This window comes from Urocitellus parryii, chromosome 3, assembly GCF_045843805.1.
Source record: "Urocitellus parryii isolate mUroPar1 chromosome 3, mUroPar1.hap1, whole genome shotgun sequence".
Lineage (NCBI taxonomy): Eukaryota > Metazoa > Chordata > Mammalia > Rodentia > Sciuridae > Urocitellus > Urocitellus parryii.
In genome coordinates this window covers 33293156-33312203 of record NC_135533.1, presented here as the reverse complement: position 1 = coordinate 33312203, position 19048 = coordinate 33293156, and the positions used below count along the sequence as shown (strand labels likewise).

Here is a 19048-nt window from a genome sequence, read left to right as displayed (position 1 = left end):
GCTAACAGATGGTTACCAGCCTGAATTGGGATCAGGTTCATGTTTCATGGAGTTGCAGAATAAATACCGAAAACACCAAGGCAAGCAGGTGAGCAGGAATTCTAATAAAAAGGAAAGTAAGAGAAAGACTTAGAACTCCAGGTGCAGTGCACATGGGAGGGGACAGAGTTCCATTTAAATGTTATGGTATTTCTTCTTCTTCTTTTTTTTCATTTTAGCAGTTTTTAATGCAAGTTGTAAATATGGTGATTACTTTATACCTGCATCTTCTCAATTGTTTCTTCTTTATATTTGCCCTTTTCCTTTCTTACTTGGCGAGACTTGGCCTTTCTTTCCAGGATCTTTTTGTGGTCTTTGTCCAGTTTTGGCTTGGTGATAACCACCTTGCTGGGGCGAATGCCCACATGGACAGTTGTGCCATTACCCTTTTCCTGCTGCACTGGTTTGATATAGACATATCTTCCTGCAAACCTGGACCACTTTGCCAATCTGATGACCTTTACAGTGTCCTTGCACAACCTGGATTTCATCATCATTTCAAGTGGGCATAGATTGAACTTTGTACTTCTGTCTCAGCTCTTCGGAAAGGGGGGAGGACATAATCTTCCTGAGAATGTGTGAGGTGCATTGAAATGCCTTTTGCAGTTCTTGTTTTGGTCAGAAGTCACAGAAGAATTGGACTTGATTTTGGTTACTGCGGCTTCAGCAATGGCCCCAAAAGGGAAAAGTGGCCATTCCTTCTTTTAAAGGGTCATAAGGAGAAGTTGATAAGCTCATTTTGGTTGGTTTTTGATATTTCAATTGTCCCTCTGTGGGTGAGGGCTGGATATGGATTATGCTGTCACTTTCTGTGAGATAGAAATTTTTGCCTTTTTTTGAGAAACAGGGACTGTCTTGTAACATGTCAGAGCATGTTAAAGTGGCCGTCCTTGTGCTTGCCCTCTTGTCAACCTTAACTGTCCCTTCCCTACTCTCCACTATGAATCGCTTTCTATCTGTATATCATCATCATAAATTATGACTTATCATTTAAAACGTAATATGTTTTGACTATTCATATTGGTCCAGATTTGTATGTGTTAGTAATTGTAGGTACCCTCCACAAGGTAGAAGTAGATACAAGTTATGGCACTTTGCCTGAGAAGGTCCCTCTAATCTAAAGCTGATAAATGTCTTAAGAAGACTCAGGTGAGCTCTCTATTCATTCAGGCAACAGAACTCTCTGTTGAGGGGTTAATGCAGGACTGAATGGAACTTGGGCCTAAAGAGATTAATCCTAAGGTAGAAGGCTGGTGGTCTCATCGGTGTCTTATGTTACCTTCACGCAGTGGTAGAGGTGCATTCATGCAATATTATAAGCCATTTCATACCCTAACAGTTCATTAAATCAGTGGAATACTAATTCTAACCTTGATGCTGATTAATGAACTCAGTAATGAGGATCCAGATAGCAGTCCTTCAAGCACTGATGGTATTGAGTTAGGAGTGCTGACTTTTGATGTAGATGATATAAAGGCTTGTTCACCGTTTCTGGAGTGTGGATTTCTCATTAGCATCCTTGAAAAGTTAATTAACAGTTCATACTTACATATGCCCATATTCACAAATATATAATGCATCTGTGCTAACATGGTTTTAAGAAATTACATCCAATATTTCAAGAGAAGGAGAGACTTCTAGCATGCTAGATTTAGAGACGATCCAAATAAGTATGTCATTTCAGCCTTTACCTCACCATGCTCTTTCCATGAGCTTAACTACTTGCAGAACCATCTGAATGTCACACTCCTATCCAATGCAGGCTGCCTGTTCTCTACCCAGCAAAGGCTAAAGATTATCCTTCTACATTGGTCATTTTCTTTTCTTACCAAAGAAGACTGAAAAATGACTTCCCTTGTGTCTGTCACTGAAAATATCATGGGTTTTGTGTATCCAGATCATCAGTGAAGCTTAAAGGAAGATGGTCTTAAAACCAGGAGCCCTGTCCAAAGTCTGAACTGGAAGGACATAAGCTTCTTACTTTTCACTGTGAGAAGGTCTTTGGAGGCCCTTGACTAAAATGGACCAACGCACCCCACATTCACTGCCAGATGTCACCTGGACACATAACTCCCAGAGTCAGTGCCAAATTACTCCAACCTGTTGCCAAATATTTCAAAACCTCTATAGTACTGTTTTGTCTCTGAATAGCCGTCTACCAAGCAATTTTAAAATGTAGCCACTTATATCATTTTTGAAATGTTTACTGAAAAAAAATGTGAGCAAAGAGGTGAAATGTAAGTGGGTACAGAAGCGGACTCATGTCCTAGAAAGCACCCACTCCCCCACGGTTCTTTCTGCATGAGAATGTTTTTTTTTTTTTTTTCCTGCAAACAATAGGATCCAGAATCTTATGAAACCATTTCTTATTTAAAGGCTTTTTATGGGAGCAAGGCCATTGCTGACTTCAGAAAGTACTTCATGAAATGAAAACATGGAACAAACTCACAATAGTTTAGCTCATTTGCCTGAGTTTCCAAGTAGAATTACAATAGAAGCCTGGGTCATGAATGCCTCAGAATATCATATAAAAACAATCAGTACTTGTAACTCAAGCAGTTTTTGTTTGCTAAGCCAAGAAAGTCCTGGGTTCTTTTAAAATAAGTTGCTTAATGTATCCCTACATTTCATTGTAATTTTTATTATAAATGTAATGAAATACCACAGCATGTTGGATAATAGTGATCTACTTGCTATGGCCAAAACAGTAGCTTTAAAAATTATTATGTACTTACTTTGTGGTTATAAAGGAATTGCTACTTTAAGTAGAAAATTTGGGGAATACAGACAATCACAAAGGAGAATAAAAAAATTATCACATAATTATTGATCTTTAGATGTGTTTCCTGATAATTTTCTACGTGTACCAAACAGACATGAAATTCTTGTCTTTCTATTATATATTACAGACATATTTAAGAATATATATCTGTATGTTTTTATAAGCATAGTGATTTAATATTACAAGCATTATTTGGTATATTTTTCCTTGTGCTCTATTTATCTAGTGACATTCTTCTATTTAGGGATTATGAAAAAAAGAGACAAAATACAAAATGCTTTTTAGCCCTTCCACAAAGGGATTTGGGAAAAGATGTACTCGATTAGAAGCTTCCCCCTACCCCTTGTTGTATCCCCTTTCTCCAGACTAGATGAAGATTCCAGGGGTTAAGGAAGGGAAGGAGCATTTAGGTTTTGGTCTGTCCTTGGTCTTACTGCGTCCCCTACTCCCACTGTGGTAGAAGGGGCAGAGGTGAGAGATGGGGGATGACAAACAGGGCCTGAGGATAAGCTTGGGACCCCAAGCCTAGTGTTTGACAGCCTTTTGGTAAACAGTGGACTCAAGGATGTTTCTTGTGCTCCAGGTGTAGGAGTCACGGTGTAGGAACAGTTGCAGGGGAAGTTAGGACAGAATATGGGAGCTTCATTGCTCCTAGAAGATGCAGATCAGCCAGCCTTCCATGTGTCAAAAAAAAAAAAAAATCCCAAACCCCCAACAGCTGTAACCGAGGGTAGAGAACCCACTGGCTTCAGGGTGCTTTGGCAGCCTGACTAAGTGACTGAAAAGAGGAGGCAGAGTGGACTCAGCTGGTCCCACTGTAGCAGATTGGCAGCTCAGAAGGGGACACAGAAGAGGCTGGTCACCTCTGTGGTAAGAGGCCAGCACAAAGTGAGCAGAAGTGTTGCAGAGGCATTTGACAAACCTTCAGAGCCAGTCCCCAACACAGTTGGAAAAGATCAACGCCATCTTGAAGAATTGAATTTAAAAGTGCATTGCCTGAGAAACCACAGAAATTGAGCTCACCAATCAGCAATGACATTAAACATTTTGCATTAGGTATAATAGTTTGAGCCAAAGATCAAGACATGCAGAAATATTTAAAGAAATATATGTTTTTTTTACTTTGTATATAAAAATATACAAATACAGATGAACATACAAATATTTACAGGGTTGGTGGAATGTATGTATTCCTTCAAAATTTGTATTCATGTCATTTATTTCCAACAAAAACAAACCTGTTGAGGAGCGAGAGAATAAAATTCTTTGTGGGTCCTTTCTCAGAGATACCGTAGGTAAAGAAGGAGCTCTGCCAATCGTTTTCATGTGGGACTGGCTAACAGAGATCTCTGCAGAAAGACTTCTTTGTGCTATTAATAGTGTGCCTGTTGGAGGCTTTTCAATAACAGAAACCTAATTTATATTTTCAGAGGAAGCTGGTGTTACACGCCTCCTTCCCTCAGTTAGGTGTGGTCAATGACTAAATTCTGGCTAATTTTAGGTGAGTGTTGGTTGGGATTTCAGATGGCTGCTTCTTAAAAGTAACAGATTTGGTTTCAAGGGGAGGAGAAATAGACTCCACCTTTTGATGCAAATAGAGAGTTTTTAAAAGCAATAGGAGGCCAGAAATATCATCCTGGCTCTTTTGGAAAACATTATCAGACATAAATTTTATCAAATATGTTATAATAACTATCGAAGTGGTTGCAGTGGTTGCATTTTACCTTTATTTTACTTATTTATATGTGGTGTTAAGGATCGAACCCAGGGCCTTGCATGTGCTAGGCGAGTACTTTATCACTGAGCCATAACCCCAGCCCTGCATTCTTATTCTTTAATCTACTGATTTAGTATATATACAACATTAATTGACCCCCTAATATTAAAACACTGTATATTCTTGGATTCTGCTGCTCCTTATTTCCCTGTTTTATTCAGCCCTGGAAGTCACTTTTTTAAAACCATTGTTACATTCAATCTGTCCATATTTCTTTTTAAAAACTTTTTTACTTGAAATAATGATAGATTCATAAAAAGTTACAAACATAGTAGACAGAGGTCCAATATACTGTTCCTCTAGTTTCCCTAAATTGAAATATTTTTTTAATTTAAAACTTAAAAAAAATTTTTTTTAGCTGTAGATGGACACCATATTTATTTATTTTTATGTGGTGCTGAGGATCAAACCCAGTACCTCACACATGCAAGGCAAGCACTCCACTACTGAGCCACAACTCCCTGCCCTGAAATATCTTATATAATATAGAACATTATCAAAGTCAGGAAATTGACATTAGCACCATACTATTGACCATATTTAGATGTCACTAGAACAGGTTGTTAAAACAACTTGAACACTGCTTGAGATAACTTGGATCATCATCTTTGTGGCATGGTATAGGGAATCTGATCTTGGTGTCATTACATCTATGTATTTTGGATAAATTATTAATGTCACTAAGTCTTAGCTTGTTCATCTTTAAAACAGAAATGATAATACCACCAACTAAGTCGTTATGAGGAAATGTGTCTAGTCCAATGAGGGCATACATTAGGAAACCCCAAAATTCTAGTTTCCTTCGTTTCTTCATAAGAGCTGACACTTAAGTTCCCAGAGATTTTCTTTTCTTTCAACTGAGAAAACTGGATCTCTAGATAACCTAACTGAGACCTCCTTTATTCTTGAAATGTGGGTAGAATTGCCTTTAATTCTCTGATTTCATGGTCTAGAGTAGTCTAAAACTCTTCCAAAGTGTCTGCAGGCCTTCCCGATTCTTGTGTCTTATTCTCATGTCTTCTGTCTTCATCCTATTGCCCCCAATCAGCTCATCTCCCCTTTCAGATACATAAGAGAATGCCCTCAGACCTCACCTCCCTCATTGATGCCGTTGGTTGATGTCACTGAAGAGCTGTGTGTGGGATAATGTCTCACAGGACATGACATGCTCCTACCCTGTCATCTCCAGGCCCCTGTCCATTCTGTCATCGCTGCAGCCTCTCTGCTGCACAGTGGAGAGGTATCCCTATTTCTCTACCACCAAGGTCAGCTTACCCTTCCTCTGAAACATCCTCCATTCAGAGAAATGGGTAAAATTGCTGTACCTTCTACCTTGAGCCCTTATCACAATGTTTTAGATTAAAACACATGCCTTCTCCAGATAAATTCTGGGTTCAGTTTTTATATGTACATCTACACATATGTGTGTGTGTTCCAGAGGAGCCTAATCTTCGTCAGGCACTGAGAACAAATTCAGCCTACACTGACGATTAAACTCGATGCTTACCACCAGCTTGATAACGTCATGGCCAGAAACAGGCTTCAAAGTTCCTTTTTTCCATTATGGCATCTCAAGAGGTTCCTAGAACTCACATTGAATCTGTCTGGGCTGCTGCTCCTGATTTCCCTGTTATTCAGCTCTGGCCATCAGCAGACTTATGAAGAAACTGGGAAAGACTATCAGATACATGCCAAGTTGGCACCTCCAAGTTGGCACCTCCAAGTTGGCACCTCCATGGCACCTCCAGAGCTGTTGGGCCTGGACTGCTGGTTTGAAGGCCCAGGCTCTGGCTACACAGGGGCCACTATGAGGAGCACCCCCTGTCCTCAGTCCCACCTCTGCCTCAGATCCTCACTGGTCTTCTTCTGTTTTTAGGTATATTAGGGATGCAGCTCACCTGGGTGTCAAACCTCCAGGATGCCTCTGCCTTCAGGTGTATATCGGAGGGATGGTTGTCCTGTTCAGAGCATGAGTCAGATAATTAAGGAAATTGAAAGAAGTTTGTGAGTGTCCTAAACCTTCTCTTTATTAAATTTTTCCTTAGTAACAATAGAAATTTGTATTTAGTTCCTCATAACATTTAAATTAAATATATGTATACACACAAAGATACAAACATACTCATATTGTATAAAACTTTCCTATTTAGGGAGGATTTTCATATCTATTACTTTTTCAAATCTTTAGAACACTTGGATTAGATAGGATTTAACTTTTCTTTTTTTGTTTTTGTAGATAAAAGGAAACAGCTTAAGAGATAACGTATGAAAACCTTTTCAGAATATTTACAGTAGATTTGAGACTAGAAGCAATCTGAGACTAGAAATATTTTCTTATTATTCTGGTTGATGTTCTTGGGTTTCCAGCAGTTATAGTAACTTCCCTCGGGGACAGAGTCACTACGATGCATGTATACTCAAGGTGAGGGTTATGAATGTTCTGGCTCACTCTCTCTTTCTTTCTCTCACCATATGCCTTCTTGTTTATATATCACAAGATTTTATTTTGCCATTACTCTTAACAGTCTTTACTTTTTAGAGCAGGTTTATGTTCACAGTAAAATTGATCGGCAGGTAGAGATTTCCCATATACTACCTGCCTCTACACACACAGCCCCTCCCTTATCAACCTCCACCAAAGTGGTATATTCATTACAATTAGTGAATCTACATTAACATATTTTTATCACTTAGAGATAGTTTGCATAGGGGTTCTTTCTTGGTGTTGTATATTCTATGAGTTTGGACACATACATGACAAGTATCCACCACTGTAGCATCATACGTCGTATTTTCGCTGCAAAAATCCTCTGCCCTCTCCTGTTCATCTCTTTCTCCGTTAGCCCTGGAAGCCATAAATCTTTTTACTGTCTCCATAGTTTTGCATTTTCTACAGTGTGGTAGAATTGGAATCATATGGTATGTAGACTTTTCTCAAAAACTTAAAGTTTTCTCCATGTCTTTTCACTGAATGAGAGCTTGTGTTGCTCCAGACTCTCACCAGCATTTCTCAATCTTGTATAGTGATGTCTTCCTGTCCTTTGCTGATGACGCAGGAAATGAAACACATCTTTTCATGTTTTTATTTGCCATTCTCTATATCTTCTTTGGTGAAATATCTGTTAGGGTCTTTGGCCCTTTTTAAAATTGGGTTATTTTCTTATTGTTGAGCTTCACAAGTTCTTTTATTTTATGTAACAGTCTTTTATCAGATATGTCTTTTGCAAATATTTTCTCCTAGTCTGTGGCTTATCCATTCTCTTGACAGTGTCTTTCACAAGGCAGTAAAAATTAGTTTTAATGAAGCCCAGATTTTCAATTCTTTATATCATGGATTTTGTTTTTGGTATCAGATCTAAAAACTTATTGCCAAACTCATGAACATATAGATTTTTCTCCTATGTTATCTTCTAGGCACTACATAGTTTTGAATTTTACATTGAGGTCTGTAATCCATTATTACTTGATTTTTGTGCCACCTTCTCTATGAAGAATACCCAGAGATGTATTATGTGTCTTAAAGTTGACCTTTGCAACAGAATCATTGGAATGTTTGTTAAACATTTAGATTCTCATCCCAGACCTTAGGGTTGGCTTCATGGAGTCTTTCACATTTTATAAACATGTTGTTTTTATATCCGCTGAAGTTTACAGGAGACTCAGGTAATTCTTAGGGCAGATGTGATGGGATGGTATCTCTGCCAGGATTTCGGATTAAAAAGGCAATTACAACTATGTGATTAGAAGCTGAATGGTAATTTTTACTGGAGATATCTGGAGAGTTGTTAGTTATGAGCATATTTTAACTTAGAGTATGAAACAAGTACCTTCCAAATGTGTTTTCTTCACAGATAACAAAGGTGTGTTCTCTCAATTGCTCATGTAAATTTACCTCAGAGATCTAACATTTAAATGTAAAATGTTACAAAATGCAAATAGACATTTTTAAAAATGCTTCAAATTCATTACATATTTGGATTGATGCTTTGGGTTATGAGGTATTTATAAATGGTTTTATCAACCATATGGAAACAATAATTTTAATAAACTAATTACAGCAATCTTCTAAGGACTCTAGAGAGAGGATACTTAGAGGGATGCTTTAGTACAAAAGTTAATAGCATTTTAAAATACTGATAAAATAAACATGCTTTAGGTGATAAATCCTGAGAGAAATCAACCAGGCTAGCTGAATAGTAATGACAAAAATAATAATAGATTGACTGTCCTAGTAAGTTAATTCTCTTATTAAATGATATTTCTATGAATCTCTTATTTTTTCCCCCTTTAGTTGTAGGATAATTAGGTTCAGTCACCTAAGGCAGAATTCTGGAAGTTTTAATTTTTATTCCTTCCTCTTCTACCTACATCTGTTGTTGCTCTTTGCTTACAAAGAAGAGGTGGGGAAAGTCTACATATATTTTTTTTTATCTTTACTTATTTCTATGTGGTGCTGAGGATGGAACCCAGTGCCTCACAAGTATGAGGCGGGCGCTCTACCAATGAGCTACAGCCCCAGCCTCCAAAGTCTACATCTTAAGAAATAATGAAAAGTGGTAGTAAATCTATGCTGGACAGTCACTGTGTAAATCACAGACTTTAAGAAGAATCTGAACAGCCTGGAATTGTCAGTTGAAGGAACTCTTGGCTTCCTTAGGAAGCAGCCATGGAAAGATCTGAGTCTGGTTGCAACTGCTCCATTTTTAACTTACGCCTCCACCCCGCAGAATCTATTGCCCCATCCCCTGTAATGGGGCTGGCACTGTAACTGATAATATTACCAGAACCACTTAAATTCCCCTTGTCTTTCATCCAGAAATAAGCAATATGCTTACTCGTATGAAGAAGACTGGAATGCCAAGAGAACACACTTAAGGTTGCTAAGACACCATGTTGGAGAGCTTCTCATGGTAACACACACCATTACACTGATTCCCAGCTTTCTTTGCCACGCTTTCCGTTCTTTTACCTTCACCACCCTACTTGACCTTATATCTCAGGATTTGCTTTTGAGAAAATTCAGGTTCTCTGTCAAACCTTCAAGTTCTCTGGAAGACTCCTCAACTTTCACACTCCCACATATCTGCAAATAGGCCTGAGTCAACTGACTAATCTTGTGGCTAATCTTGACAAGACCTGTGTGAACTTCATCCGGGGATAATCATTCCTAGGAAGGCTACAATTCAAAATAAAGTTATAGCTCTTAAAATAACGCCTCTTAGACAAGCCAATAGCACAAATGAGAAGTGAAAGCAAAAACTTTGCATAAGACATCTAAGAGGAAAGGGGAAATTTGTTTTGATAACATTGGATCCAGCTCAGTGATGCTGTAGATTTTCAATACACTCTATTAATTTGAAGCCCTTCATTTTCACATGATAGAATTCCTTGAATTTTAATTAAAATGCTTTTTAAAGATATTCTTGGACTTTTAAAGTTTTTATTAATTATTTCCCACCAATAATTTCTAGATGCCATCACCACTGAAAGTATTTACATATTGGGATTACATTTGAAAACAACAACAGAGATTCCTGGTGCTTTAAGCCACATCAGCTTTGATTCTTTGCAGTTCTAATTGCAGTGAAAATTCCAGGAATCATCCCACATCAGAATTCCACAGCTTCCTTTTTCTGCCTTATTTTCTCTGGAGGCTCCTCAGCACACAGTGGACACATGGAGTTAATGCTTTCAGCAGCGATGACCACACTATGGATAAATGCCCCAAATCCCATACTTCCGAGGGATGGTTCTGAGACATACTCTACATGGTTCCTCAGAGGGTTGAAACTAGCTCAATCACACATGCACTACTGGGCTTCCTGCTTTTTCTATCTTTTGGACACCTGCAGTTGGCTCCTGGAGTCACTCCCTAAAACCCTTCAGCCATTCCTTGTCTCAGACCCTCTTTTGTGTGCAACCAAACTTGTTTATGTGGAAACCATCAAAGATTGAGCAATTTCCTAAAGTTTTACAGATTTAAGGCAATTTGACCTTCTTAAAACTTATGAATCCAGGGGGGAAAGGTAAAATCTACAGTTGGGAATCTAGGCAGTAGTATTTTGTAAATGGAGTGGTGTGAGAAATTTTTAGAATATAGTGGTTGAGTGGAACCAGAACTGATACTGCAGCCTCCAGGTTTAATTTTAGTTGTTTGATTGGAACTTGCAGGCAATTCTTTCCTAATTGATCTCAAAGAGATCTCTTTTCCTCAGGAGGAATAGCAGCATTGCCAGTATTGGATCAAGGTCTTTTGTTCATAGCCTTGTAGGTTATAGCCAGGATAAGAAGAAAATAATATAGTAGGTAATTATGTGACTGAAAGCGCTTGAATACAGAAAACAAGAGGCTAGGGTGGGAAAGTGGGAAATGGTGAAATATGAATTCTCTAGAGAAACCAATAAGTGCAGTTTAAGCATTCGTAATGATATTGTGAATGAGAGCTTTACAAGACTATCTAGGGATTCTCCAGGCCTTTGAGCTAGTCAGCCATGCTGAAAGCATTATTCTTGATTCTGTGTGCCTCTGGGGATATATAAAGCCTCTGAGATGACAGCCAGCCATGTGAGGGACATGGACTGTGGTGCTACAGAATTTCAAATAGGATTGCATTCAGCTGCATGTAAACCATGCTCTCCCACCCCTGGGGTGTGGCTTTTGTCGCCTTGGCTCTTCAGTCTTTAGGCATTCTATCTGCATTCCACACCATAAAAGTGTGTGTGGGAGAGTTGGGGGATAAATGGTGCATGTCAACTGCTTCTGTCCCTTTTCAAACAGTGAAAGAATAGCTGTTAGGCCCACTCAACCGATATTATTGACCAGAACTATGGACCTTAGCAAAGATTTGCCTGCAAATTCTAACTAAATTAAAAATCTGAAATTAAACTTTCAGTTCTGGCTCAATCTGCAAGGAGATGTGAAGAGAGAAATATTTTTAACTGGACTCACTGTTGTACTAAAAATCAGAATTTTGGTAATAAGGAAAAGGGAGAAGGTTTGATAGGCAATTCTCTGCAAGTGCCATAGTGAGAAAAGGTGGGGGGGAAACTGAGAAATTTTAAAAACTTTAAGCTAAATCAATAAAACATAAGATGTGAAGGCATCAAGAGAAATTCAGACTTATGGAGACAGCCTCCTTTCACCAGCTCCCCTTCTCTCTTGTTTCTGCCTTTCACTTTATACCCCAACTCCTGCCTCAGGTTCTAGAAAGGAAAGATAGAATAAGAAGGAAAGAACAGAGGTCAAGTATAAACACTTTTCTAAAAGACGTTCAACTAGCCCCAGCTAGATATGTTCATGTTTGGATTTTATTTCTTGTTGTCTTGACCACCGAGCCATAGAGATATACTTTTCCAGCACCTAATGTCAGTCATGTTATTATCCCGTTCTGTCAATTAAGAAATTAAGGTTTACAGAGGCTACATCCCTTGGAGACATAGGAGGTAAATAGTGAGTCTTGGATTTGAATAACATCTGAACTATTTTAGACTTCACAGAAGTGTTCATCACTCACCTTATGCATTTCAGTTGCTTGGAAGCTATAACATTTTTTTTTGCTGTGAATGCCGTTTGCCAGAAGAATATCTCTAGAAAAATCCTGAGATGCTTAGTTGTTGGTCCTCCTATTAGTTTCATTCTTTTTAAAAACCGTGGTCAATTCATAGTTAGCTCTGATACGACTGTAAAGGTGAAGAAAGTAGCCTGTTTCTTTCCTGATCACTTTTCTCCTGGGACTTGTACCCATCAGAAATCTATACGCTGTCCTTCAACTCAAGATGGAGAAGCAAAGTATTGTCATCTAACCAACGTGATGTATCTCCTTGAAGGAAGAATCTTACAACGTTTGAAATCTTATATTAGAAAATAATACAATGGGGACAGCAAAAGCTTTGGCGGGTATCACGCCACCGAAACGGGAAACCATGTGTTTCTGCAGCGAGGTTTCTCTTCAGTACGTAATGTGGCATGGTGACGTATCCAGGGGTTGGGGTTCACCTGTTTTCTTCTTCTTTTTCTTTTCTCTGTCTCTCTTTTGGTCCAAGTTCTCTGCCACCCAACAGCTTCTCTCACTGGCTTTCTGGAGCCAAGCCCAATCCACCAAGATCACAGCTTGGATTAGGTCAGCAGCTTCAACGGAAGCCAGCCAGTGACCAGCTTGACTGCAGGCAAGCAGCATCTTCTGGATGGTTTTTCTAAAATGATTTACTGTATTTTTACAAAGGGGTCAGCAGTGTAGAAGCCAGTTATGCTGGTTGTGGGGGCAGGATGCACAATAGGTGATAATGAGACAGTGTTTCTCTTCTCTTCAGTTTAACAAAGGTGGTTGTCATCTAGCTGCGACCTGAATGTAGACTATTCTGTTCACACAGTGAAAATCCAAGTAGGGAGTGATTCTCATATGTATACTAAGTGCTGGAAGTGGGGGGTGGATAGATGGCTGAAGGGGTAGCTTAGTGGCCTATAAAAACCTTAGTTTGATTTTGCCTTCCTTTTTAAGACTCATGTTTCAGTTTTCAATACCCACAACTATGCTATTACCCTTTTGGCAGACAATAATTTAGAGAAAAGGCTTGGTATTTCCTGGTAGTAAAAGTTTAAAAGCAGGCTACGAATCAAACACAAGTTAGCAAGGGTAGACTTGATGCATGAAGGGTGTTAAGGCTTAAGAAACTTATTTTAATTTTTTTTTACTTGTATTGGCTGTAGAATCTCCACTCAAATGAAAAAGATTATCATTTTAGAATTTTGAAGCTGAAAGAGTCTCTAGCAATATCTAATCCCTCCAAAATTATAGCAGATGCACAGAGATCCAGAGAGAAAAAGCAAGAGATTCAAGACCACAGGCTGTTCAGTGGCTGCTCTAGCCTCTGCCTAGAGTTACACTGAAAATAGAACGCATTCTCCTTGGAGATGGTACAGAGTGACCATTTGAGGCATCACCAGATGTAGGGAAAATGATTCCTGAAAAATATGAGAGATCATAATAGGTCATTTAGTTCTGTCTTTACCATTCCTATAAGGTATTTTCTATAATTATGTAATTGAATTTTTTTTATTTTTAGAGAATTGTAGGCAGATATGCCGTTGTCAAAAATATTCTGGTATCTTTTGCCTAATTTCCCACAATGGTAACATCTTGCAAAACTGTAATACAAACATCACAACCATCATATGAACATTGACATTGTCAGGATAAAGAATAGTTCTTCACACGGATTCTTCTGTTGCCCTTTGGCAGCTGTCTCTCTCGTCCACACCCCACTCCTGCCACCAACTCCTGGTAGCCATGAAGCTCTTTCTCATCTCTGCAATTTTGTAATTTTAAGGATATTATATACTGTAAACAGAATTATAAAATATATAATAGAATATTACAATTCTCATCTTTAGGATTCACTTTTTCTTTACTCAGAATTCCCTTGAGATACGCCCAATTTGTTGAGTATATCAATACTTGTTCCTGTTTATTGATGAGTAGTATTCCATGCCAAAGGTTATTTAACTCTTCATCATTGAAACACATCTGGGTAGTTTCTACTTTCTGGCTGCTATGAATAAAGCTGTTGTGAACATTTGCATACAGGTTTGTGTATCATATCTTCATTTCTTTGACATAGAAGTTCAGGAGTACAGTTGCTGGATCAAACAGTAGTTGTATGTTTAATTTTTAAGAAAATACCAAACATTTTTTCCAGAATGGTTGCACCATTTTATGTTCTTATCAGTGGCGTATAAGCAATGCACTTTCTGTATACCTCCACTAACATTTGCTGTTATTAATTTTTGTCTTAGTCATTCCAAAAAGTGTGTAGTGGTATCTAATTGAGGTTTTAATTTGCTTTTCTCTAAGGTTAACGATGTTGAGCCTCTCTTCATGTGCTTGTTGTCCATCTGTATACCTGTTGAAGGAAAATGTCTGTTCCTATCTTTTGCCTATTTTTGTGATTTATTTTATTTTGTTTTTGCTATTGTATTTTGAAAATTCTTGAGGTATCCAGATCTTAGTTTTGTGTTGGACGGATGGTTAGCAAATGTAGTCTACACCTTGTATAGTGTAGAAAATATTTTTTATATCTTCTGCACAGCCTTTTCCAAAACAGAACTTTTTAGTTTTGATCAAGTCCAGTGTGTCAATTTTTCCTTTAGCACAGTACACTTTTGGAGTCAAGCTGAAGAACTCTTTCTTAGACTGGTCCTTTCCGGTTTTATATCCCAAAGATTTTCTTCTGTTTTTTTTTTTTTTTCTTTTTCTTTCTAAAAATTTTATAGTTTTATGTCTACATTCAAGACCAGGACCCATTGTGAGTTGACCTTTGTATAAAGTGTAAGATCAGGCCAATGATTTTTAAAAAATTATTTATTGTTTATTTATTTAGATTTACAGTGTCCCTTGCTTCATCATCATTATCTTACATTTATTAAATTGTTTTGCACTTTTGTAAAAAAACAGTTGTAGGCACGGGCAGTGAGTGCACACCTGTAATCCCAGCAGCTTGGGAAGCTGAGACAGAAGGATCTTGAGTTTAAAGCCGGCCTCAGCAAGTGAGGCACTAAGCAACTAAGCAACTCAGTGAGACTGTGTCTCTAAATAAGATACAAAATAGGGCTGGGGATGTGGCTCAGTGACTGAGTGCCCCTGAGTTCAATCCCCAGTACCCACCCCTAAGAAAACATATTTGCACATGTTTGTGTGGATCTCTCTGGAATCTCTACCCAATGCCATTGACCTATATGCTTAACCGTCTGCCAATACCACACATTCATTACTCCTATAGCTATATAATGTCTTGAAATCAAATGGAGTGATCTCTCTCACTTTATTTCTTCTTAAAGAGTATTTTAATTTTAAAGGGTCTGTGCCTTCCAAATACACTTTAGAATAATTTGTCTAAGTCTACAGAAGAACTTCCTGGGATTTTGGTGGAAATTACATTAAAGCTATGAATCAGTCTGTGGAAAATAAACATCATTACAACGTTAAATTCTCCAATCCATAAAGATATCCTTTCCATTTATCTGGATGCCCTTTGATTTTCCACTAATTCTATCCTGTGTCACCTCAACACTACCAATTGGACTATCCAAAAAGGATTTTTAAATTTTTCATTTAAATTTTTTTTGGTTCTATAATTTGACTTTTTTATTTTTTTTTTATTTTTTATTTTTTTTTTCAAGTTACATGTGTCTAAAATTGTCATTATTTTTTTTTTATTGGTCGTTCATAACATTACATAGTTGACTTTTTTAAAAAAAATAATTTAATTGGTTTGCTGAGATCTTCTCTATTTTCACATTTCTGAAGACAATTTGTAATTATTGAATCATTTTTATGATTGTTAAAGTTCTTGTCAGCTGATTCTAACATCTGATTCCTGTTGGTGTCAATGTTGGTATTATTGATTGACTTTTCTCATCTAGGTTGGGATTGTCCTAGTTTTGGGTATGTTGGAGAATTTTTTTATTACCTTCTAGAAGTTTCAGCAGTTATTCTAGGAGACTCTGAATCCTATTTTGAAGTCTCTATTTTGTCAAGCCTTCACCCTGTTGAGGATTGCCTTGCAGGTCCTACTTTTGTGCACTGTGGATCCAGGAACTATGATTTTCAGATCGTTTACAGTTTTGGTTTTTCTCATTGTGCTGGGGTTCCATTGGTCCTTGCTGATTTGCTTGATTGGGTGAAAGGAACGACCCAGGCCAGGCTACCCTTGCTAGGGAAGTGGTCTCCAGCCCGTGGGGTGGAGTCCTGACATCCTCTTTGCTGGGATTCCCCCTTATGGTATCTCTGGTTGGGGACAGGGAGTCTCAGGCCCTTCTGAAGAGGACAGCACTTTCCAGATCACCGGGGCTGCTTATTGTGGTAGGATTACCCTTGAAGTTAATTTTTCTCCTTCTCCCCTCTCTCCTTCTTCTTTTCCTTCTTCTTCACCTTCTCCTCCTCCTCCGTTTCCTTCTTCTCCTTCTTCATCTACCTTCCTCCTTTTTCTTCTCCTTCTTCATTTCAATTTAGACAAATTTCTATTTCTATCTTGTACCCTTCCATTTTTTTAATTAAATCAGGGGACTTGAGTTTTAACATAAAATGTATAAAACTTAGTTATGTGTTTATGGATTATTCCACAGAGCATAATCACTAAAATGAGTCTAAGGATTTATATTTTTATGTTGTAACCATAATCTTTGAAAAGAAGATTTCAAATCAGAAACAAACATTCCATTTTGGATGTTATAAAAAAATCTGATATAAATTTTTTCCAAAGAAAGTATCATAAAATTAACTGTAGTTTTAGTAAGTAGTTATTAATTTAGAGATGATAAATTTTCAGCAAGTTAGGTTTATAACATTACATCAAAGATTTCTGTACTTCAAAGTATTGGTGGACAAAGTATTTTCTGAGCCTTGTAAAGAGCAATTCATTAACATTATATAAAGTCTTGTTTCTTACCTCATTGTTGACAATATTGAATTGGGCTGAAAATGTTTTCTCTGGATCCTTGTGCTCATCCATTTATCCTACTAAGCATATGAACACTGATTGTAAATTTTGTACTATATTAGGTGTTTTGAGGAATTTGGAGATGACCCAACTTTTACCTGTCAGAGCCATCCTTTCTAGCTATATCTTCTGCCACTCCTAACAGTGTCTACACCTGAATCATACCACACTCATTGCACGTGGATTCCTAATCTTTCCATCTTTTCACAGGAATAGATTCTGGCTTAGGCTATTCTCTCTTTGTAGAATGGCTTTCCATCTCATGTTCATCTATCAAATTCCTTGACCTATTTCAAATGTCACTGAGTCTGGAAGATCCCTCAATCTCCTGAAGCAGATTTAATCACCACCCTGGAATTTTCATATCTTTATATTAGCAGGTGTGTGATGGTTGATTTTAAGTGTCAACTTGATTGGGTTAATGCATATCCAGATATCCAGTAAAGCATTATTTCTGGGTATATCCATAAGGGTGTTTCCCAGAGAGATTGGCATTTGGATCAGTGGTCTGAGTAAGGAAGATCTGCCTTCACCCAATGTAGGCAAGCACCATCCAATCCCATAATGGTTTGGATAGAACAAAAAGGTAGAAGAGAGATAAATTTATGCTTTCTCTTTCTTTCTGTATCTTCTGGAATTGGGACACCATTTTCTCCTACCCTTGGGCACCAGAACTCCAAGTTCTCTAGTACTCAAATTTTTGCACCTGTAGCCCCCTAGGTACTCAGGCCTTTGCTCTCAGACTGAGAGTTACTCTGTTGGTTTCCCTGGTTCTGAGGTTGTCAGACTTGGACTGAACCATGCTATCAGTTTCCCTGGTCACTTCATCACCTTTTTAACTGCTGTGACTAAAAGGCTTGACCAGAGCAATCACAGAGGAGGAAAGTTTATTTGAGGGCTTGCGGTTTCAGAGATCTTACTCCAATAGACATTGGGCTCCATTCCTCAGGGCCTGAGGTGAGGCTGAACATCATGGTGGAAGAGGAAGAGTGTGGTGGAGGGAAGCAGCTCACACAATGATCAGAAAGCAGAGGGAGAGACTCCACTTGCCAGATACAAATATATACCCCAAAGCCACACCCCCAATGACGTACCTCCTCCAGCCACACCCCACCTGTCTTCAGTTACCACTCAATCCTATCACATGATCAATTCAGCGGCTGGGTTAAGATTCTCATAACCCAGTCATTTCTCCTCCAAACCTCCTTGCATTGTCTCACACCTGAGCTTTTGGGGGACACCTCATATCTGAACCATAGGACCTGGTTCTGCAGCTTGCAGATGACCTTTTGTGGAACTTCTCTTTCTCCACAACTGCATGATCCAGTTCTCCTGAAAACGTCCCCTTTGTCCTTATCTGTCCTCCCACCTTCCTTCTTTCCTTCCTATCTATCTTTTTATCATTTGTCTTTATTGGTTCTGGGTCTGTGGAGAACCCTGATTAATACACAGGTATAACATTTTATTGTCCCCTATTTTATTATTTTATTAGTCTCTCCCTGTTAACCAGGAAGTACTTAGATTAGAGGACTTCAGGACCCGATATAGGAGCAGCAAATACCAGGCTTTCACTGTATTTCTTTTATTCAACAAATAATTTTCAAGGTCACCAAGTTTGGTTATTTCTCTTGAACACAAAGGAACTCGGAAGGGCGTCATTGACATGAACTATAGTGCACTTCAGTGCTGTTGTAAAGCCACATGGTGAGATCTGTTTATTGAGCGCCTACATTTGCTAGACATGGTCCAGTAATACAGCAGTGAATTAAAGCAAAATCACAAAATTATGTCTTATGTGAATAAATTTGCCATTGCTTCATTCCTGGGGCTTCAAAAGAAAGAGTGCTTTCGGATGTTGTTCTCTGAACAACAGGTGGTACCTGCTTGATGATAATCTAAATGACTATTAAAAGTTTTTTGTTCTGGGGCTGGAGATGTGGCTCAGCGGTAGCGCGC

At 38.2% G+C, this 19048-nt stretch overlaps 1 pseudogene; it reads right to left on the bottom strand.

The window, feature by feature from the left end:
* Positions 1 to 254: 254 nt before the first annotated feature.
* On the bottom strand, positions 255 to 7475 carry LOC113184736 (large ribosomal subunit protein uL24 pseudogene; annotated as a pseudogene).
* Between the last annotated feature and the right edge of the window lie 11573 nt (positions 7476 to 19048).